General features: G+C 47.3%; 1 protein-coding gene across 1 annotated transcript in view; it reads right to left on the minus strand.

Moving 5' to 3' along the window:
* Nucleotides 1-11,623, minus strand: part of LOC140406583 (ankyrin repeat domain-containing protein 13D-like) — a 30,893-nt gene extending 19,270 nt beyond the window's left edge. The window contains exon 1 of the mRNA XM_072494583.1: nt 11,472-11,623. The gene's annotated coding sequence lies outside the window, so the exon portion shown is untranslated. The remainder of the gene's footprint in view (nt 1-11,471) is intronic.
* Nucleotides 11,624-12,979: the final 1,356 nt, after the last annotated feature.

Raw genomic sequence — 12,979 nt, forward strand, 5'->3', positions numbered from 1 at the left:
TAAGGGACAATTTAACACAGCCTATCCACCTAACCTGTACATCTTTGGACACTAAGGGACAATTTAACACGGCCAATCCACCTAACCTGCACATCTTTGGACACTAAGGGACAATTTAACACGGCCAATCCACCCGACCTGTACATCTTTGGACACTAAGGGACAATTTAACACGGCGAATCCACCCAACCTGTACATCTTTGGACACTAAGGGACAATTTAACACGGCCAATCCACCTAACCTGCACATCTTTGGACACTAAGGGACAATTTAACACAGCCTATCCACCTAACCTGTACATCTTTGGACACTAAGGGACAATTTAACACGGCCAATCCACCTAACCTGTACATCTTTGGACACTAAGGGACAATTTAACACGACCAATCCACCTAACCTGCACATCTTTGGACACTAAGGGACAATTTAACACGGCCAATCCATCTAACCTGCACATCTTTGGACACTAAGGGACAATTTAACACGGTCAATCCACCTAACCTGTACATCTTTGGACACTAAGGGACAATTTAACACGGCCAATCCACCTAACCTGCACATCTTTGGACACTAAGGGACAATTTAACACGACCAATCCACCTAACCTGTACATCTTTGGACACGAAGGGACAATTTAACATGGCCAATCCACCTAACCTGTACATCTTTGGACACTAGGGGACAATTTAACACGGCCAATCCACCTAACCTGTACATCTTTGGACACAAAGGGACAATTTAACACGGCCAATCCACCTAACCTGTACATCTTTGGACACTAAGGGACAATTTAACACAGCCAATCCACCTAACCTGTACATCTTTGGACACTAAGGGACAAATTAACACGGCCAATCCACCTAACCTGTACATCTTTGGACACTAAGCCACAGTTTAACACGGCCAATCCACCTAACCTGTACATCTTTGGACACTAAGGGACAATTTAACACGGCCAATACACCTAACCTGTACATCTTTGGACACTAAGGGACAAATTAACACGGCCAATCCACCTAACCTGTACATCTTTGGACACTAAGGGACAATTTAACACGGCCAATCCACCTAACCTGTACATCTTTGGACACTAAGGGACAATTTAACACGGCCAATCCACCTAACCTGTACATCTTTGGACACTAAGGGACAATTTAACACGGCCAATCCACCTAACCTGTACATCTTTGGACACTAAGGGACAATTTAACACGGCCAATCCACCTAACCTGTACATCTTTGGACACTAAGGGACAATTTAACACGGCCAATCCACCTAACCTGTACATCTTTGGACACTAAGGGACAAATTAACACGGCCAATCCACCTAACCTGTACATCTTTGGACACTAAGGGACAATGTAACACGGCCAATCCACCCGACCTGCACATCTTTGGACACTAAGGGACAATTTAACACGGCCAATCCACCTAACCTGCACATCTTTGGACACTAAGGGACAAATTAACACGGCCAATCCACCTAACCTGTACATCTTTGGACACTAAGGGACAATTTAACACGGCCAATCCACCTAACCTGTACATCTTTGGACACTAAGGGACAATTGAACACGGCCAATCCACCTAACCTGCACATCTTTGGACACTAAGGGACAATTTAACACGGCCAATCCATCTAACCTGCACATCTTTGGACACTAAGGGACAATTTAACACGGCCAATCCATCTAACCTGCACATCTTTGGACACTAAGGGACAATTGAACACGGCCAATCCACCTAACCTGCACATCTTTGGACACTAAGGGACAATTTAACACGGCCAATCCACCTAACCTGTACATCTTTGGACACTAAGGGACAATTGAACACGGCCAATCCACCTAACCTGCACATCTTTGGACACTAAGGGACAATTTAACACGGCCAATCCACCTAACCTGTACATCTTTGGACACAAAGGGAAAATTTAACACGGCCAATCCACCTAACCTGTACATCTTTGGACACTAAGGGACAATTTAACACAGCCAATCCACCTAACCTGTACATCTTTGGACACTAAGGGACAATTTAACACGGCCAATCCACCTAACCTGTACATCTTTGGACACTAAGGGACAATTTAACACGGCCAATCCACCTAACCTCCACATCTTTGGATACTAAGGGACAATTTAACACGGCCAATCCACCTAACCTGTACATCTTTGGACACTAAGGGACAATTGAACACGGCCAATCCACCTAACCTGCACATCTTTGGACACTAAGGGACAATTTAACACGGCCAATCCACCTAACCTGCACATCTTTGGACACTAAGGGACAATTTAACACGGCCAATCCACCTAACCTGTACATCTTTGGACACTAAGGGACAAATTAACACGGCCAATCCACCTAACCTGTACATCTTTGGACACTAAGGGACAATTTAACACAGCCAATCCACCTAACCTGCACATCTTTGGACACTAAGGGACAATTTAACACGGTCAATCCACCTAACCTGTACATCTTTGGACACTATGGGACAATTTAACACGGCCAATCCACCTAACCTGCACATCTTTGGACACTAAGGGACAATTTAACACGGCCAATCCACCTAACCTGCACATCTTTGGACACTAAGGGACAATTTAACACGGCCAATCCACCTAACCTGTACATCTTTGGACACTAAGGGACAATTTAACACGGCCAATCCACCTAACCTGCACATCTTTGGACACTAAGGGACAATTTAACACGGCCAATCCATCTAACCTGTACATCTTTGGACACTAAGGGACAATTTAACACGGCCAATCCACCTAACCTGTACATCTTTGGACACGAAGGGACAATTTAACACGGCCAATCCACCTAACCTGTACATCTTTGGACACTAAGGGACAATTTAACACAGCCAATCCACCTAACCTGTACATCTTTGGACACTAAGGGACAATTTAACACGGCCAATCCACCTAACCTGTACATCTTTGGACACTAAGGGACAATTGAACACGGCCAATCCACCTAACCTGCACATCTTTGGACACTAAGGGACAATTGAACACGGCCAATCCACCTAACCTGTACATCTTTGGACACTAAGGGACAATTTAACACGGCCAATCCACCTAACCTGCACATCTTTGGACACTAAGGGACAATTTAACACGGCCAATCCACCTAACCTGTACATCTTTGGACACTAAGGGACAATTTAACACGGCCAATCCACCTAACCTGTACATCTTTGGACACTAAGGGACAATTTAACACGGCCAATCCACCTAACCTGTACATCTTTGGACACTAAGGGACAATTTAACACAGCCAATCCACCTAACCTGTACATCTTTGGACACTAAGGGACAATTTAACACGGCCAATCCACCTAACCTGTACATCTTTGGACACTAAGGGACAATTGAACACGGCCAATCCACCTAACCTGCACATCTTTGGACACTAAGGGGCAATTTAACACGGCCAATCTACCTACCTGTACATCTTTGGACACTAAGGGACAATTTAACACGGCCAATCCACCTAACCTGTACATCTTTGGACACTGAGGGACAATTTAACACGGCTAATCCACCTAACCTGTACATCTTTGGACACTAAGGGACAATTGAACACGGCCAATCCACCTAACCTGCACATCTTTGGACACTAAGGGGCAATTTAACACGGCCAATCTACCCAACCTGTACATCTTTGGACACTAAGGGACAATTTAACACGGCCAATCCACCTAACCTGTACATCTTTGGACACTGAGGGACAATTTAACACGGCTAATCCACCTAACCTGCACATCTTTGGACACTAAGGGACAATTTAACACGGCCAATCCACCTAACCTGTACATCTTTGGACACTAAGGGACAATTTAACACGGCCAATCCACCTAACCTGCACATCTTTGGACACTAAGGGACAATTTAACACGGCCAATCCACCTAACCTGTACATCTTTGGACACTGAGGGACAATTTAACACGGCCAATCCACCTAACCTGTACATCTTTGGACACTAAGGGACAATTTAACACAGCCAATCCACCTAACCTGTACATCTTTGGACACTAAGGGACAATTTAACACGGCCAATCCACCTAACCTGTACATCTTTGGACACTAAGGGATAATTGAACACGGCCAATCCACCTAACCTGCACATCTTTGGACACGAAGGGACAATTTAACACGGCCAATCCACCTAACCTGTGCATCTTTGGACACTAAGGGACAATTTAACACGGCCAATCCACCTAACCTGTACATCTTTGGACACTAAGGGACAATTGAACACGGCCAATCCACCTAACCTGTACATCTTTGGACACTAAGGGACAATTTAACACGGCCAATCCACCTAACCTGCACATCTTTGGACACTAAGGGACAATTTAACACAGCCAATCCACCTAACCTGTACATCTTTGGACACTAAGGGACAATTTAACACGGCCAATCCACCTAACCTGTACATCTTTGGACACTAAGGGACAATTGAACACGGCCAATCCACCTAACCTGCACATCTTTAGACACGAAGGGACAATTTAACACGGCCAATCCACCTAACCTGTGCATCTTTGGACACTAAGGGACAATTTAACACGGCCAATCCACCTAACCTGTACATCTTTGGACACTAAGGGACAATTGAACACGGCCAATCCACCTAACCTGCACATCTTTGGACACTAAGGGACAATTTAACACGGCCAATCCACCTAACCTGCACATCTTTGGACACTAAGGGACAATTTAACACGGCCAATCCACCTAACCTGTACATCTTTGGACACTAAGGGACAATTTAACACGGCCAATCCACCTAACCTGCACATCTTTGGACACTAAGGGACAATTTAACACGGCCAATCCATCTAACCTGTACATCTTTGGACACTAAGGGACAATTTAACACGGCCAATCCACCTAACCTGTACATCTTTGGACACGAAGGGACAATTTAACACGGCCAATCCACCTAACCTGTACATCTTTGGACACTAAGGGACAATTTAACACAGCCAATCCACCTAACCTGTACATCTTTGGACACTAAGGGACAATTTAACACGGCCAATCCACCTAACCTGTACATCTTTGGACACTAAGGGACAATTGAACACGGCCAATCCACCTAACCTGCACATCTTTGGACACTAAGGGACAATTGAACACGGCCAATCCACCTAACCTGTACATCTTTGGACACTAAGGGACAATTTAACACGGCCAATCCACCTAACCTGCACATCTTTGGACACTAAGGGACAATTTAACACGGCCAATCCACCTAACCTGTACATCTTTGGACACTAAGGGACAATTTAACACGGCCAATCCACCTAACCTGTACATCTTTGGACACTAAGGGACAATTTAACACGGCCAATCCACCTAACCTGTACATCTTTGGACACTAAGGGACAATTTAACACGGCCAATCCACCTAACCTGTACATCTTTGGACACTAAGGGACAATTGAACACGGCCAATCCACCTAACCTGCACATCTTTGGACACTAAGGGACAATTTAACACGGCCAATCCATCTAACCTGCACATCTTTGGACACTAAGGGACAATTTAACACGGCCAATCCATCTAACCTGCACATCTTTGGACACTAAGGGACAATTGAACACGGCCAATCCACCTAACCTGCACATCTTTGGACACTAAGGGACAATTTAACACGGCCAATCCACCTAACCTGTACATCTTTGGACACTAAGGGACAATTGAACACGGCCAATCCACCTAACCTGCACATCTTTGGACACTAAGGGACAATTTAACACGGCCAATCCACCTAACCTGTACATCTTTGGACACAAAGGGAAAATTTAACACGGCCAATCCACCTAACCTGTACATCTTTGGACACTAAGGGACAATTTAACACAGCCAATCCACCTAACCTGTACATCTTTGGACACTAAGGGACAATTTAACACAGCCAATCCACCTAACCTGTACATCTTTGGACACTAAGGGACAATTGAACACGGCCAATCCACCTAACCTGCACATCTTTGGACACTAAGGGACAATTTAACACGGCCAATCCACCTAACCTGCACATCTTTGGACACTAAGGGACAATTTAACACGGCCAATCCACCTAACCTGTACATCTTTGGACACTAAGGGACAAATTAACACGGCCAATCCACCTAACCTGTACATCTTTGGACACTAAGGGACAATTTAACACAGCCAATCCACCTAACCTGCACATCTTTGGACACTAAGGGACAATTTAACACGGTCAATCCACCTAACCTGTACATCTTTGGACACTATGGGACAATTTAACACGGCCAATCCACCTAACCTGCACATCTTTGGACACTAAGGGACAATTTAACACGGCCAATCCACCTAACCTGCACATCTTTGGACACTAAGGGACAATTTAACACGGCCAATCCACCTAACCTGTACATCTTTGGACACTAAGGGACAATTTAACACGGCCAATCCACCTAACCTGCACATCTTTGGACACTAAGGGACAATTTAACACGGCCAATCCATCTAACCTGTACATCTTTGGACACTAAGGGACAATTTAACACGGCCAATCCACCTAACCTGTACATCTTTGGACACGAAGGGACAATTTAACACGGCCAATCCACCTAACCTGTACATCTTTGGACACTAAGGGACAATTTAACACAGCCAATCCACCTAACCTGTACATCTTTGGACACTAAGGGACAATTTAACACGGCCAATCCACCTAACCTGTACATCTTTGGACACTAAGGGACAATTGAACACGGCCAATCCACCTAACCTGCACATCTTTGGACACTAAGGGACAATTGAACACGGCCAATCCACCTAACCTGTACATCTTTGGACACTAAGGGACAATTTAACACGGCCAATCCACCTAACCTGCACATCTTTGGACACTAAGGGACAATTTAACACGGCCAATCCACCTAACCTGTACATCTTTGGACACTAAGGGACAATTTAACACGGCCAATCCACCTAACCTGTACATCTTTGGACACTGAGGGACAATTTAACACGGCTAATCCACCTAACCTGCACATCTTTGGACACTAAGGGACAATTTAACACGGCCAATCCACCTAACCTGTACATCTTTGGACACTAAGGGACAATTTAACACGGCCAATCCACCTAACCTGCACATCTTTGGACACTAAGGGACAATTTAACACGGCCAATCCACCTAACCTGTACATCTTTGGACACTGAGGGACAATTTAACACGGCCAATCCACCTAACCTGTACATCTTTGGACACTAAGGGACAATTTAACACAGCCAATCCACCTAACCTGTACATCTTTGGACACTAAGGGACAATTTAACACGGCCAATCCACCTAACCTGTACATCTTTGGACACTAAGGGATAATTGAACACGGCCAATCCACCTAACCTGCACATCTTTGGACACGAAGGGACAATTTAACACGGCCAATCCACCTAACCTGTGCATCTTTGGACACTAAGGGACAATTTAACACGGCCAATCCACCTAACCTGTACATCTTTGGACACTAAGGGACAATTGAACACGGCCAATCCACCTAACCTGTACATCTTTGGACACTAAGGGACAATTTAACACGGCCAATCCACCTAACCTGCACATCTTTGGACACTAAGGGACAATTTAACACAGCCAATCCACCTAACCTGTACATCTTTGGACACTAAGGGACAATTTAACACGGCCAATCCACCTAACCTGTACATCTTTGGACACTAAGGGACAATTGAACACGGCCAATCCACCTAACCTGCACATCTTTGGACACGAAGGGACAATTTAACACGGCCAATCCACCTAACCTGTGCATCTTTGGACACTGAGGGACAATTTAACACGGCCAATCCACCTAACCTGTACATCTTTGGACACTAAGGGACAATTGAACACGGCCAATCCACCTAACCTGCACATCTTTGGACACTAAGGGACAATTTAACACGGCCAATCCACCTAACCTGCACATCTTTGGACACTAAGGGACAATTTAACACGGCCAATCCACCTAACCTGTACATCTTTGGACACTAAGGGACAATTTAACACGGCCAATCCACCTAACCTGCACATCTTTGGACACTAAGGGACAATTTAACACGGCCAATCCATCTAACCTGTACATCTTTGGACACTAAGGGACAATTTAACACGGCCAATCCACCTAACCTGTACATCTTTGGACACGAAGGGACAATTTAACACGGCCAATCCACCTAACCTGTACATCTTTGGACACTAAGGGACAATTTAACACAGCCAATCCACCTAACCTGTACATCTTTGGACACTAAGGGACAATTTAACACGGCCAATCCACCTAACCTGTACATCTTTGGACACTAAGGGACAATTGAACACGGCCAATCCACCTAACCTGCACATCTTTGGACACTAAGGGACAATTGAACACGGCCAATCCACCTAACCTGTACATCTTTGGACACTAAGGGACAATTTAACACGGCCAATCCACCTAACCTGCACATCTTTGGACACTAAGGGACAATTTAACACGGCCAATCCACCTAACCTGTACATCTTTGGACACTAAGGGACAATTTAACACGGCCAATCCACCTAACCTGTACATCTTTGGACACTAAGGGACAATTTAACACGGCCAATCCACCTAACCTGTACATCTTTGGACACTAAGGGACAATTTAACACAGCCAATCCACCTAACCTGTACATCTTTGGACACTAAGGGACAATTTAACACGGCCAATCCACCTAACCTGTACATCTTTGGACACTAAGGGACAATTGAACACGGCCAATCCACCTAACCTGCACATCTTTGGACACTAAGGGGCAATTTAACACGGCCAATCTACCTACCTGTACATCTTTGGACACTAAGGGACAATTTAACACGGCCAATCCACCTAACCTGTACATCTTTGGACACTGAGGGACAATTTAACACGGCTAATCCACCTAACCTGCACATCTTTGGACACTAAGGGACAATTTAACACGGCCAATCCACCTAACCTGTACATCTTTGGACACTAAGGGACAATTTAACACGGCCAATCCACCTAACCTGCACATCTTTGGACACTAAGGGACAATTTAACACGGCCAATCCACCTAACCTGTACATCTTTGGACACTGAGGGACAATTTAACACGGCCAATCCACCTAACCTGTACATCTTTGGACACTAAGGGACAATTTAACACAGCCAATCCACCTAACCTGTACATCTTTGGACACTAAGGGACAATTTAACACGGCCAATCCACCTAACCTGCACATCTTTGGACACTAAGGGATAATTGAACACGGCCAATCCACCTAACCTGCACATCTTTGGACACGAAGGGACAATTTAACACGGCCAATCCACCTAACCTGTGCATCTTTGGACACTAAGGGACAATTTAACACGGCCAATCCACCTAACCTGTACATCTTTGGACACGAAGGGACAATTTATCACGGCCAATCCACCTAACCTGTACATCTTTGGACACTAAGGGACAATTTAACACGGCCAATCCACCGAACCTGTGCATCTTTGGACACTAAGGGACAATTTAACACGGCCAATCCACCTAACCTGTACATCTTTGGACACTAAGGGACAATTGAACACGGCCAATCCACCTAACCTGTACATCTTTGGACACGAAGGGACAATTTAACACGGCCAATCCACCTAACCTGTGCATCTTTGGACACTAAGGGACAATTTAACACGGCCAATCCACCTAACCTGTACATCTTTGGACACTAAGGGACAATTGAACACGGCCAATCCACCTAACCTGTACATCTTTGGACACTAAGGGACAATTTAACACGGCCAATCCACCTAACCTGTACATCTTTGGACACTAAGGGACAATTTAACACGGCCAATCCACCTAACCTGTACATCTTTGGACACTAAGGGACAATTTAACATGGCCAATCCACCTAACCTGTACATCTTTGGACACGAAGGGACAATTTAACACGGCCAATCCACCTAACCTGTACATCTTTGGACACTAAGGGACAATTTAACACGGCCAATCCACCTAACCTGTACATCTTTGGACACTAAGGGACAATTGAACACGGCCAATCCACCTAACCTGCACATCTTTGGACACGAAGGGACAATTTAACACGGCCAATCCACCTAACCTGTGCATCTTTGGACACTAAGGGACAATTTAACACGGCCAATCCACCTAACCTGTACATCTTTGGACACTAAGGGACAATTGAACACGGCCAATCCACCTAACCTGTACATCTTTGGACACTAAGGGACAATTTAACACAGCCAATCCACCTAACCTGTACATCTTTGGACACTAAGGGACAATTTAACACGGCCAATCCACCTAACCTGTACATCTTTGGACACTAAGGGACAATTGAACACGGCCAATCCACCTAACCTGTACATCTTTGGACACTAAGGGACAATTTAACACGGCCAATCCACCCGACCTGCACATCTTTGGACACTAAGGGGCAATTTAACACGGCCAATCCACCTAACCTGCACATCTTTGGACACTAAGGGGCAATTTAACACGGCCAATCTACCCAACCTGTACATGTTTGGACACTAAGGGACAATTTAACACGGCCAATCCACCTAACCTGTACATCTTTGGACACGAAGGGACAATTTAACGAGGCCAATCCACCTAACCTGTACATCTTTGGACACTGAGGGACAATTTAACATGGCCTATCCACCCAACCTGTACATCTTTGGACACTAAGGGGCAATTTAACACGGCCAATCCACCTAACCTGCACATCTTTGGACACTAAGGGGCAATTTAACACGGCCAATCTACCCAACCTGTACATCTTTGGACACTGAGGGACAATTTAACACGGCTAATCCACCTAACCTGCACATCTTTGGACACTAAGGGGCAATTTAACACGGCCAATCCACCTAACCTGCACATCTTTGGACTGTGGGAGGAAACCGCAGCACCCGGAGGAAACCCACGCAGACACGGGGAGAACGTGCAGACTCCGCACAGACAGTGACCCAAGCCGGGAATCGAACCTGGGACCCTGGCGCTGTGAAGTCAGTAATAAAGTGTTTTAATTTACCATTTCCGGATTTCATTGTGAAATCACCCCAGGAGCGAGGTCTTACACAATTAAAATTAAATATTGGGGCTGCTGTCCAGTGTCCCGGTCACCGTTGCGGTGTGGTCTGGGTCGGACTACCAGTCCGGCCTACCCGTGACACCAGAGCCTCCCAGGCCCGCGTCTCCCTCCGGAATGGACCAACCAGCCACTCGGTTCAAGGCAGTTAGAGTGGACACCGAATGCTGCCCATCCCAGCAAGGCCCCAATGAGGAAGATTCCCCATGGGGTCGCTCAGGGAGCTTTCCCGCTTGGGAGTTTGAAGGGGGGGAAGGGGCCCGTGGTCGCGGGGGAAGACTGGCGGTCAGCCCGGCCGGTTACCTTGACGACAGGAATCGGCAGTGCCTGAGGGCCCCTGGTCCTCGCTTCCCGGAACTGCTTCCGGATCCACGATGGTCAGTGTCCTCACTGCCTCGTCACAGCCACAGAGATTCCCGAATGTGATCCGGGCATTTAATACATGGAACAGCGGAATCTCTGCAGGAGAGTGGGAGAAAGAGAGAGGTTTTCTGTCATTCATCACCTTCTGACAGTGCGGCACTCCCTCAGTACTGAGCCTCTGACAGTGCAGCACTCCCTCAGTACTGTCCCTCTGACAGTGCAGCACTCCCTCAGTACTGACCCTCTGACAGTGCGGCACTCCCTCAGTACTGACCCTCTGACAGTGCGGCACTCCCTCAGTACTGACCCTCTGACAGTGCAGCACTCCCTCAGTACGGACCCTCTGACAGTGCGGCACTCCCTCAGTACTGACCCTCTGACAGCGCTGCACTCCCTCAGTACTGACCCTCTGACAGTGCAGCACTCCCTCAGTACTGACCCTCTGACAGGGCAGCACTCCCTCAGTACTGACCCTCTGACAGTGCAGCACTCCCTCAGTACTGACCCTCTGACAGTGCAGCACGCCCTCAGTACTGACCCTCTGACAGTGCAGCACTCCCTCAGTACTGACCCTCTGACAGTGCGGCACTCCCTCTGTACTGACCCTCTGACAGTGCAGCACTCCCTCAGTACTGACCATCTGACAGTGCGGCACTCCCTCAGTACTGACCCTCTGACAGTGCGGCACTCCCTCAGTACTGACCCTCTGACAGTGCGGCACTCCCTCAGTACTGACCCTCTGACAGTGCGGCACTCCCTCAGTACTGACCCTCTGACAGTGCGGCACTCCCTCAGTACTGACCCTCTGACAATACAGCACTCCCTCAGTACTGACCCTCTGACAGTGCGGCACACCCTCAGTACTGACCCTCTGACAGTGCGGCACTCCCTCAGTACTGACCCTCTGACAGTGCAGCACTCCCTCAGTACTGACCCTCTGACAGTGCGGCACTCCCTCAGTACTGACCCTCTGACAGTGCGGCACTCCCTCAGTACTGACCCTCTGACAGTGCGGCACTTCTTCAGTACTGACCCTCTGACAGTGCAGCACTCCCTCAGTACTGACCCTCTGACAGTGCAGCACTCCCTCAGTACTGACCCTCTGACAGTGCGGCACTCCCTCAGTACTGACCCTCTGACAGTGCGGCACTCCCTCAGTACTGACCCTCTGACAGTGCAGCACTCCCTCAGTACTGACCCTCCGACAGTGCAGCACCCCCTCAGTACTGACCCTCTGACAGTGCAGCACTCCCTCAGTACTGACCCTGTGACAGTGCAGCACTCCCTCAGTACTGACCCTTTGACAGTGCGGCACTCCCTCAGTACTGACCCTCTGACAGTGCAGCACTCCCTCAGTACTGACCCTCTGACAGTGCGGCACTCCCTCAGTACTGACCCCCTGACAGTGCGGCACTCCCTCAGTACTGACCCTCTGACAGTGCGGCACT

Source organism: Scyliorhinus torazame, unplaced genomic scaffold (assembly GCF_047496885.1).
Source record: "Scyliorhinus torazame isolate Kashiwa2021f unplaced genomic scaffold, sScyTor2.1 scaffold_673, whole genome shotgun sequence".
NCBI lineage: Eukaryota > Metazoa > Chordata > Chondrichthyes > Carcharhiniformes > Scyliorhinidae > Scyliorhinus > Scyliorhinus torazame.